Source organism: Felis catus, chromosome D3 (genome assembly GCF_018350175.1).
Source record: "Felis catus isolate Fca126 chromosome D3, F.catus_Fca126_mat1.0, whole genome shotgun sequence".
Taxonomy (NCBI): domain Eukaryota; kingdom Metazoa; phylum Chordata; class Mammalia; order Carnivora; family Felidae; genus Felis; species Felis catus.
Window position 1 is genome coordinate 64,635,647 of NC_058379.1, and position 11,480 is coordinate 64,647,126.

Below are 11,480 nucleotides of genomic sequence, written 5' to 3' on the forward strand. Positions count from 1 at the left end.
TACTGTCTTATGTCAGTATGATATAAAAAATGAAGATAGGGGTGCCTGGGGTGGCCTAGGTGGTTAAGTGTCTGACTTCAGCTCAGGTCATGATCTCGCGGTCCATGGGTTCGAGCCCCACGTCAGGCTCTGTGCTGACAGATCAGAGCCTGGAGCTTGCTTCTGATTCTATGTCTTCCTCTCTCTCTCTGACCCTTACCAGCTCATGCTCGCTTTCTCACTCTCTCTCTCTCTCAAAAAAATTTTAAAAAAGGATAGATTACTTTTTTTTAAAGAGAAGTAAGCCTTTATTTCCTTGTTTCACAAATAAAGTTGGCTGAATTGGTTGCTTTTGGTGATAAGTCAAAGAGACAAAATCCCATATCCTCATCTGATTCCTCTGACTCTTCCTTTGCTTCAACCTTGGCTGGGGCTGTGGTAGCAGCAGGTGCAGCACTGGTGGCAGTGGCCACGGGGCAGCAGCCACAAATGCAGATGGATCAGCCAAGAAGGCCTTGACCTTTTCAGCAAGTGGGAAGGTATGATCAGTCTCCACAGACAAAGCCAGGACCCGTTTGTATCCATTGATGATAGAATGGGGCACTGATGCAACAGTCAGGTAACCTATCTGCGGGCATAGGCGGGCAACATTGCGGACAACCTCCAGGAAGGGAGAATGCAGAGTCTCCTCTGTGATGTCAAGCACTTCAGGGTTGTAGATGCTGCCATTGTCAAACACCTGCTGGATGATCAGCCCAAAGGAGAAGGGGGAGAGGTTCAGCATGTTCAACAGTGTGGCTTCGCTGGCTTCCACTTTGTCTCCAGTCTTAATCAGCTGCACATCACTCAGGATCTCAATGGTGCCCCTGGAGATCTTAGTGGTGATGCCTAAATCCTGGAAGAAGGAAGTCTTCTCAGGCCCCAGACCAATGTTCTTGGCTGGCACAGTGACTTCACATGGGGCTATGGCACCAAAACAGGTGGCAGATGGCACCTTTTTAGCCAGCAGCATGTCCCTGATCTCAGCGGGGTCCTCCTTGGTGAACACAAAGCCCACATTTCCCCGGATGTGAGGCAACAGTTTCTCCAGACCTGGGTTGTTCTGTGGATGGCCTTGTGCATCATGGTGTTCTTGCCCATCAGCATGACAGCCTTCCCGTGGAGGGACATGCAGATCTGCTGCATCTGCTTGGAACCCACATTGTCTGCTCCCACAGTGAACCATTTTGGATAATCATCCACAAGTTGAATGATCTTAAGGAAGTAGTTGGACTTTCAAGTCGCCCTGTCTTCCCTGGGCATCACGGCGGTGCATCAGGGATGGCCATGCAGGGTTTAAAGATGATGTCACTCTCACAAGGATGCCTGGAGAAAGGAGGGCTAGGATAGATTACTTTTAATGTTTAGGTTTTATTCAAATGTTTTATTTATTTTTTCTTGCCTCTTAAGTTCTGAGCAAAAGACAATAAGAAACATGAGTCCAGTCAAAAGTAGGAACATCCTAACTGCAGATTTGTAATGATTGGAATTGTGAAAATGGAGGTAACAATTCCTCCTTTGTACACACTGTAGGACAGTTGAGGAGTGCTTCTGTCTCCAAGCATGGGGATAGTCTTGATGCTTCCTGGGAGTTCCTTTTGTACTTTTCCTGCCAGTGTAATTAAACGATCCCTCAGTCTCCATTCATGTGGAGGTTCGAATGAAGAACAACACAAACCACCTGACAATGGACATGGTCTTTGAAGAGAGCTCAAAATGTCTCTCTATAAGCCAGTCTTCAAACCACTCCTGCATCACTCCACCAGCTTACCATCACTCTTGGGTGAAAGGAAGGCAGATGATTTAAAGCAGCCACTCATTGTTGCTATTTTATCTTTGGTCTGTGTCATTTAGTAAACAGGTATTCACACATCTATGCCTCAGTATCCCTCAAGGCCAGTTCAGTGTCCTTCTCATTATAGCCATGAAGGTTTCTGAGGATAATCCTGGGTTAGCAATAGAAATTTATGTGTTCTTAGTATTTTCTATGTAAGGTATCAGAGGTATATGTTACTATTTCCGATAATGTTAAATGTTTAAACAAATGCCTATGCTCGAGTGAGCAATTATTTTCTATTTTGTACCAAATATATTTTAGGATGAGTACCTTTTATTTAAAAGCAGGGTATTCAGTTAAATATGTAACTGAATATATATATACACACATATAAATGTGTGTGTATATGTATGTATACATATACATATATATTTCACATGTGCACATACAGACACACAAAATTCAAATGTGTTTCTTGCCCTAATACCAAGAGTCTCCACTTTGGTGTTTTCAGGAATCTGGGGAGTGAGTGCTTCCGTCCAGCTCTTAGCTTTTGTAAGAATCAAGTATGCTTCAGTCTCTGAAATCTGGACATGCATTCTTTTTAGGTTTTTGTAGCCTCCAAGCTGTCTTTCTTCTGTCTGCTCTATCTACACCCTACAAATTCACAAAATTTAGGAGGCAACGGCACTCAAGACTACTATCTTTGCATTGACAGGGTCATGAAGGGCTGGGGTCAGAATGTTATTTTTATTTTATTTTTAAAATTTTTTAATGTTTATTCATTTTTGAGAGAGAGAGAGAAAGAGAGCATGAGAAGGGGATGGGAAGAGAGAGAGACACACACACAGAATCCAAAGCAGGACCCAGGCTCTGAGCTGTCAGCATAGAGCCTGAGATGCTTGAACCCACAAACCGTGAGATCATGACTTGTCAAAGTCAGAAGCCCAACCAACTGAGCCACCCAGGTACCCCCAGAATGTTCTTTTTAGCAGAGACTCAGAAAACACTTACTTCTCTTTAGATTTCAGGGCAGGAAAAACAAAAATGAAGGAAAGGACAGTGGCTCCTGTGTAGGACAAGGTCATCATCCAGGTCCACATGCTGCCTCTGTTTGTGAAACAGGCACTTGCTTGTGTCCCTGCCACCAACTTAATAGGTTATAGTAATAAAATATAATCTTTGAAGATTATAAGTTATTATTTGTATTGCTTTTATATATTATCTGTGTTATCTACCGCTTATGCTAAAGAGCTCCCTCATATCTCCTTGTCCCTAAGGTTTTATTTCCTCATTTTCCCTAATGTCCTAACCTTTTATAACTGTCTAGCTATACCACCCCCATCTCTCACGGTTGATGACAATTTCAATTTCTTCTACTGAGACTCTGCTGGTCACAACAGGCTTCATTAAAATTTTGGGTATTCTGAAATACTATTTTGCTTAAATTTTATATCAAGTTTGTTAACAGTATCACATTACATTGTTCATTGTGTATCTGTCCCAGCTCTGGAATGAGATTATAAGCAAGGCTGCATAGCATACTATTTTACTTTCTTTGTCATCATAACTCTACACCAGAGTTCTAAGAGTGTGTCTACATTGAATCAAATCAAACCTATTTGTGCATGAGAATATAGGATTTATGATTAGGGAGGATAAATAGAATCAAAGACTTCCATTAATACATTAAATGTTGATATTATGCAAATAAGACTCTGTTGTGTTTACTCAATGCAGACATACTACACATTGAAAATAACAAATAACCAAATATCACTGAGTGCCAAACTATGTGGCACAGACATTCAGTCCTCTGATTCTCCAAAAATTGAGGCTGCTGAGGAAGACTGTTCACTGAAGGAGGGAGCTTAAACCTTAAGGACTGGAAGATATTTTATTTAGGTTCATGTGTAAATGGGCAACACCTTGCAGGCAGGTGTTTGCCTTAGAGATTCTTTTTTTAAAATGTATTTATTTAAATTCAAGTTAGTTAATATACAGTGTAGTATTGGTTTCAGGAGTAGAACCCAGCGATTCATCACTTACATACAAGACCTACCAGCACTCATCCCAACAAGTGCCCTCCTTAATGTCCATTTCCCATTTGGCCCATCGCCCACCCACTTCCCTCCAGCAACCCTCAGTTTGTTCTCTGTCTTTAAGAGTCTCTTATGGTTTGCCCCCCCCCCCCTGTTTTTATCTTATCTTTCCTTCCCTTTCCCTGTGTTCATCTGTTTTGTTTCTTAAATTTCACATGAGTGAAATCATATTATATTTGTCTTTTTCTGACTTATTTCACTTAGCATAATTCCCTCTTGTCCCATCCATGTTGTTGCAAATGGCAAGGTTTCATTCTTTTTGATCACTGAGTAGTATTCCATAATTTGACTATTGTTGATAGTGCTGCTATAACCATTGGAGTGCACGTGCCTCTTCGAATCGGCATCTATGTATCCTTTGGATAAATACCTAGTAGTGTAATTTCTGGGTGATAGGGTGCCTTAGAGATTCTTAAAAGCCCTGTCCCTAATCTTTCCACATGAGGTACTATTTTGGGTTGTTGGAAGTCTTTATGATAGCAGTCAGAAAGTGGTATGAATACAAGTTGCTGGCAGAAAACAGTTTCCACATTCTTTTTTGTTCTGTGATTTCACATGTTTCACAGAAAGGGAAGGAATCATAATAGTTACACACTTGGGTGTTTGTGATAATCTGACTCCTGCTTAACCATATCCACAAATTACTGTATGTGATTAAAGGATAGAAATAGACACTAAATGCTTTGTATCTGGTAAAAGAGATAAATAAAGCACAGCATCTATCCTCCAAGGATTTCCAGCTTTTAACAGAGGCCCAAAGGCAAATAACAAATTAAAAGCAATACACATGCACACTCACATAGACATATAGGTAGTATGGATATAGTTAGAAAGAATAGACACAAGGGAAGAATAGTTAACTGTTAGAGAATGTTTCACATGGGAGTGAGGTATAGGTTGTGCTATGTGGAATAAATAGGTAACAAGGTAGACATTATGGAAAAGAGCAAGCACAAAGGCATTTGTTCTTTGACAAAATTGCTCAAAAAAATTTTTGAGCCCATGTTATATGTCAGAAACTTGCCTTTGATTGGGGATATGACAGTGTGAACAACACAAGGTCATCATCCAGATGAAATATGTATTCTTGTGGGAAAGAAACAGAAAATAAACACAAATATATTTTACACCAGGGATAACAGTGGTGCAAGCAAAGGTCTATGATAGGATGTCTTTAGAGCAGACAATGGGAGTAAGCCAACTAGGGTATATAGAAGAACCAACCAGGTAGAAGGAACAGCAAGGGCAAATACCCAAAAGTAAACCTATCAGTCGTTCATTTTTTTAACAGAAAAATAATTTAATTACATTTTGATTAAATAATAAACATTTCTACCTAATTATTATTTATATAAGTATCTCTAGGTAAATAATGTCTTTGCATATTATATCTTCATAAAAACTCAAACACATTATAATATATCTGCATAGAAAAAATATCAAAACTGAACCTATTAATAAGTGTTATGTGCAATACTAGAAATGATGCACACATCCAACACATATAACAATACAGTAATAATGTCTCTTTTTTATTGAAGTATAATTGGCATACAGTATTATATTTGCTTCAGGTGTACAACATACTAATTCAACTTTTATGTACATTGCGAAGTGATCACCACCATAAATGTAGCTACCACCTCTCACCACACCACACCAGCTCTCATCTCTCACCACACATCTCTCACCACACAATACAATATTATTAACTATATTCTCTATGCTGTACATTGCATCCCCATGTCTTATTTTATAACTGGAAGTCTGTCCGTTTTAAACCCCCTCACCCGAATTGCTTGTAGCAACCCCCAGATTATTTTCTGTATCTATGAGTCTTTTTCTGTTTTGTTTGTTCATTTGTTTTGTTTCTTAGATTCCACATAAGTGAAATCATATGGTGTTTATATTTTTCTGTCCAACTTAGTAAAATAACTCCTAGGTCCATTCATGTTGATATAAATGGCAAGATTTTGTTCTTTTTTTATGGATGACTAATGTTTTATCTAAAAACATACACATACATTTGACACACACACACACACACACACACACACACACACCACATTCAGCTATCAATGGACACTGAGGATGCTTCCATATTGTGTTTATTATAAACAGTGCTGCAATAAACATAGGGGTTCATATATCTTTTCAAATTAATGTTTTTGTTTTCTTCTAATAAACATCCAGAAGTGGAATATTAAATTGTATGGTACTTCTATTTTTAATTTTTTTAAAAGAACTCCACAATGTTTTCCAGAGTGGCTATTCCAATTTACATTCTCAGCAACAGTGCATAAAGGTTCCTTTTTCTCCATATCCTTAACGACATTTATTATTTCTTGTATTTTTGACACTAACAATTCTAACTGGTATGAAGTAATATCTCTTTGTAGTTTTGATTTACATTTCCCTGATGATTAGTGATGTTCAACATTTTTCATGGGTCCATTGGCCATCTGTGTGTTTTCTCTGGAGAAATATTTGTTCAGATTTTCTGCTCATTTTTTAAAGAATTGTATTGTTTTTTGATACTGAATTGTGTGCATTCTTTATGTATTTTGTATATTAATTCCTTATTGGTTGTATCATTTGCAAATATTTTCTCCCATTCAGTAGATTGTCTTTTCATTTTGATGATGGTTTCCATTGCTATGAAAAAGGCATATTTTTTTTTGTTTCATGCAGTCTTATTTGTTTACCTCTGTTTGTGTTGCCCCTGCCTGAGGAAACATCCAAATAATGTTGCTAAGACTGATCACTAAGGGCGTACTGCCTATTTTCTACAAGTTTTATGGTTTCTGACCTTACATTTAAGTGTAACCCGTTTTGAGTTTATTTTTGTAGATGGTGTAAGAAAGTAATCCAGTTTCATTCTTTTGCATGTAGTTGTCTAGTTTTACCAACACCATTTATTAAAAAACTGTCTTTCCCCCACCGTATAGTCTTGTTTCCTTCATTGAAGATTAATTGATTATATAAGGGTGGGTTTATTTCTGGATTCTACTTAGTTCCATTGATCTATGTGTCTATTTTTGTTTTAGTGCCATGCTGTTTTGATTACTATAGCTTTGTAGTGTAGTTTGAAATCAGGAAACTTTAGATTGTTTTGGCTATTCAGGGTCTTTGTGGTTCCATACAAATTTTAGGGTTATTTGTTCTAGTTCTGTGAAAAATTCTATTAGTATTTTGACAGGGATTGCATTGAATCTGTACATCATTTTGGGTACTACGGACGTTTTAACAATATAAATATTTCCAATCCATGAGGTAGGTATACCTTTACATTTATTTATGTCATCTTCAATTTCTTTCATTAGCGTTTTATAGGTTTTATTTTTTTAAATGTTTTACTTATTTTTGAGAGAGAGAGACAGAGAGAGAGAGAGAGAGAGAGAGAGAGAGAGAGAGAGAGAGAGAGAGACAGAGCATGAATGGGGAAGGGCCAGAGAGAGGGAGACACAGAATCTGAAGCAGGCTCCAGGCTCCGAGCTGTCAGCACAGAGCCCAATGCGGGGCTCAAACTCACAAACCGTGAGATCATGACCTGAGCTGAAGTCTGACGCTCAACGGACTGAGCCACCCAGGCGCCCCCCCCCCTTTTTTTAAATCGTTTTATAGTTTTTAGAGTACAAGTCTTTATCTCCTTGTTTAAATTTATTCCTAAGTATTTTATTCTCTTTGATGAAGTTGTAAATGGATTATTGTCTTAATTTCTCTTTCTGATAGTTCATTATTTGTGTATAAAAATGCAACATACTTATGTGTATTGATTTTATATCTTGAAACTTTACTGAATTAATTTATTATAATATTTGGGTGGATTCTTTAGGTTTTTCTACATACAATATCTGAAAATAACAAGAGTTTTTCTTCTTTTCCAATTTGGATTTTTTTTTATTCTTTGATTGCTGTAGCTGTGACATCTAATACTATTTTGAATAAAATTGGTAAGAGTAGGCAATGTTGTTTCTGATCTGAAAGGAGAAGCTATTGGAATTTCACCTTTGAGTATAATGTTAGCTGTGGGTTTTTCTTATATGCTCTTTATTATATTGAAGTTTGTTTCCTCTATACTCACCTTGTTGAAAGTTGTTTTATTAAAAAATGATGTTGAATTCTATCACATGCTTTTTCTACATCTACTGAGATGATCATATGATTTTTATTCTTCTTTCACATCTTTGTATCACATTAATTGATTTGCAGGTATTGAATCATCCCTGCATCCCAAATGAATACCACTTGATTATGATGTATGATCCTTTTAAAGCATTGTTGAATTTAGTTTGCCAATGTTTTGTTGAGGATTTTCCCATCTTTGTTTATCAAGAATATTGGCCTATAGTTTTTATATGTGCATGATGTCTTTATCTGGTTTTGATATCAGGGTAATGTTGGCCTCATAAAATGAGTTTGGAAACATTTTTTCCTCTTCTTTTTTAAATGTTTGTAATATTTTGATAAGGATAGGTATTGACTTTTCTGTTTGTTTCTATGTGTTGGGTAGATCAGTTATGTGTCCTGATCTTGAAGGAGGTGCTTATGCTGAAGGTGTTCTGTGAGGCCTAGTAGTGCAATCTTCCCTAGTCACCTGAGCCAGGTGCCTCAAGGGTGTCCCCTGTAGGACAGATGCAACCTTCCATTATGTTTGGGCCATGATCAGTGTCAACTCGTTGGTGTGCAGGGCTGCTCCCATGTGGCCATGAGGACAGGCCATGACTGCTATGTGTGTACTGGTGAGTGGGACTGGCCCCCAACCTGTCTGGCTGAAAGGCTTGGCTGCCACAGCTATAAGCATGCTAGCGAGTGGGCACCTCTGGTGTGGCTGGCTGTGAGATCTATTATGACTACTGCAGATACTCTAGTATTTGAGGCTATATCCCTATGGTAGGGGCCACTTGAGGGGTTACTGGTGCCAGCTGAGGCTGCCCAATGGATGTGGCAGGGCAGGGTGCCACTTGGGAAGGATACCTGGCTGGGGCGGGTGGGTTGTGTTGGGTGAGTCCACAGGGAAACACTTGGTAGGTGTGAGCGGTGCTAGTAAGGTAGATGGAGACTGTCAAAAATTGCTCCCACCAGCACCAGCCAGCTAGGTAGAGAGTAAAAGAAATTGCATCAGCCAGCATATCTATTCCCCAAGAAGGTTTCTACAGATCCCTGCCTCTCTGGACATGCCCTAAAATTAGTCAATAAATCTCCTTCATGGATGGCCCAGGCACATTTCAAACTGCCATCTCTGTTGAGTCTCAGAGCAGGTGAGTTTGTGTGCAAGCCCTTCAAGAGCAGACTCTCAGTTACTTATAGCCCTCTGTACCTCCTGGAGTTAAGCCCCACTGCTTTTTAAAGCCAGATGTTATGGAGGCTTATTTTCTCAGTGCAGGTCCCCAGGGTGGATGTGCCCAACATGGGACTTGAACTCTTTGCTCCTCAGAGAGGACCTTCATGTTCATAATATCTTCCCATCATGGGTTGCCATACCGGATGCAGGTCCTGACTAGACTGTGTTTTGTCTCTCCTAATCATCTTGGTGTGGCTTTTTTATATCCTTAGTTGTGTAAGATTGGTTCTGCTAAGTCTTCATTCTCAGAGACAGTTAATTCTATGTGTAGTTGCAGATTTTGGTGTGTCTATGTGAGGAGGCAAGCTTAGGATCTTCCTACTCTGTCATCCTAATCCCCCTCACTATAATCATTTTCAAGCAACAGCAAATAAGTAGGAGAGAATGATTGGAAAATGGAGAGGAGATCCAGGATGGCAGCCAGGGGCAAGTTCTTATATCACAGTTTAGACCTTTGTAAGAAAATTGGCTCTATGGTGAGATAAATGGGAAGATGTGATTATATATTGTGCATTATATTCAAATTGACCTCTCTTATTGTCAATCTGAGTAAAGGCTTTAGCAGAGATAAAAATACAATGGAGAGTTCAATTAGGCAAGGAAATACAAAAAAAAAGAAAAGAAAAGAAAAGAAAAAAACCCATGGTGTGTGTCGAAAAACAAAGGCAACGGGACAAAGGCAATGAGGGAAGAACCATTGAAAGTCTTGATTTTGATGAATCTTGGGTGCTGTGCCAAAGAATTTGGACTTCTCTAAGCAGTGGGGATCACATACAAATTTTTAAGTCAGGATATGAAATGTTTCTCTGGGCACTTTGAAACATGACAGTGATATCTTTGTGTTTTATGTATCAGTATCAGAGGCAAAGAGATAAGTTAGAAAGTGAATGCAGTAATCTAGAAAAGTGATAAGAAGGGATTAAAGGAGTTTAGAAGAAGCAATGTGGCAGAAGAATCAGAGACTAACTTTAGAGCCATTTAAAAACTTGAATTTTTATTATTTAGTTATTGAATAAGAGTTTAAAGAGAGGGGACAATGGAATTCCATTTAGGAGTTACCCTTAGAGATTTCTCTTCTCACATCTTCATATCGTGTCCTTAAGCCTCAATATTTATATGTGTTTAAGAGTCTAATGATTTTTGCATTATTTTAGAGTAAATTAATATTCTGGGGTTCAGCAGCAGCTAACACAGAGTGATTACTGTTGTACCTATTAGAAGCAGTTATACAGAAGAAAAAGTTAGAATAATTGCTCACATGTATAAGAAGCTTTCTACCTAACTTTCAAACTTCAGTACAGGCCTATTCTGATTATTTTCTGTCACATCTTAAAGCCAGCCTGGTATTACCCCTCCAGTTAGTTTCCTGTGCTATGTAGATGTTTCTCCTATAATCCTTTGGTTTGATGTATGAAGACACAGTTATTACTGCAGCGGGCTTTACTCACACCCCTTCCATCATAGTTATAGCTGCAACCTAACAGGAACTTCACTGGAAATGAATGTTAGAAATCATAATGGCATTTTGTTTCATGCAGTTTTATTTAGGGAAATGCTATTCGGGACATAAAACAAGGGGCTGCCCTAGAAAGAAATAAACAACTGAGCCCCATAATGTCATGATTTGCTGTCAAGAATATTGTTTCCTGGGAAGATTCTGATGATGTTTTTTGTTTTATATTTCATCCCATCTTCTTTAATTTTGTTTAAAAATTAATTTACAGCCTTCATTACCAAGTTAAAGATTACTGGGGTGATTAAAGTCTTCTATTTTATGTGTAAACAGAAGGAATCCTTATTATAGCATAAGGAATGATGCCAAAAGGATGACATCCTTTTTTTTTTCTCAATTGAAGTCATTTCAATTCAATGCATATTTACAGGGCATCTTCTATTTGTAAGACATGAATGGTCACTTTATAGATGCCATGAGTGATGAGCCACAGTTCTTCTTAATATTTTACAACTGAGATAAAACTTGTACAAAATATTACTATAATGAGAAAGGAGATGTATCAAGTACCATGAGACACAAACTGTTGTGAACAGGAAATAGCAAGGAAGAGATCACTTCTAGTTGTACAAATGGAAAAGAGGATGTGAATGTCACAGAAGAATAAGTGGTTGGCTCATGGTGTGCATTGTTAGAGAGTGGCTAAAGATGAAGATCAAAACACTGATAGCTGAAATTATGGAATCTGAGTCCTGAAACATTTAGCAAGTGGATTAAAGCAATTCC

The 11,480-nt window shown here is 38.2% G+C and overlaps 1 pseudogene; it reads right to left on the reverse strand.

The window, feature by feature from the left end:
• Positions 1 to 287: 287 nt before the first annotated feature.
• Positions 288 to 1,281, reverse strand: LOC101100422 (annotated as a pseudogene).
• Positions 1,282 to 11,480: the final 10,199 nt, after the last annotated feature.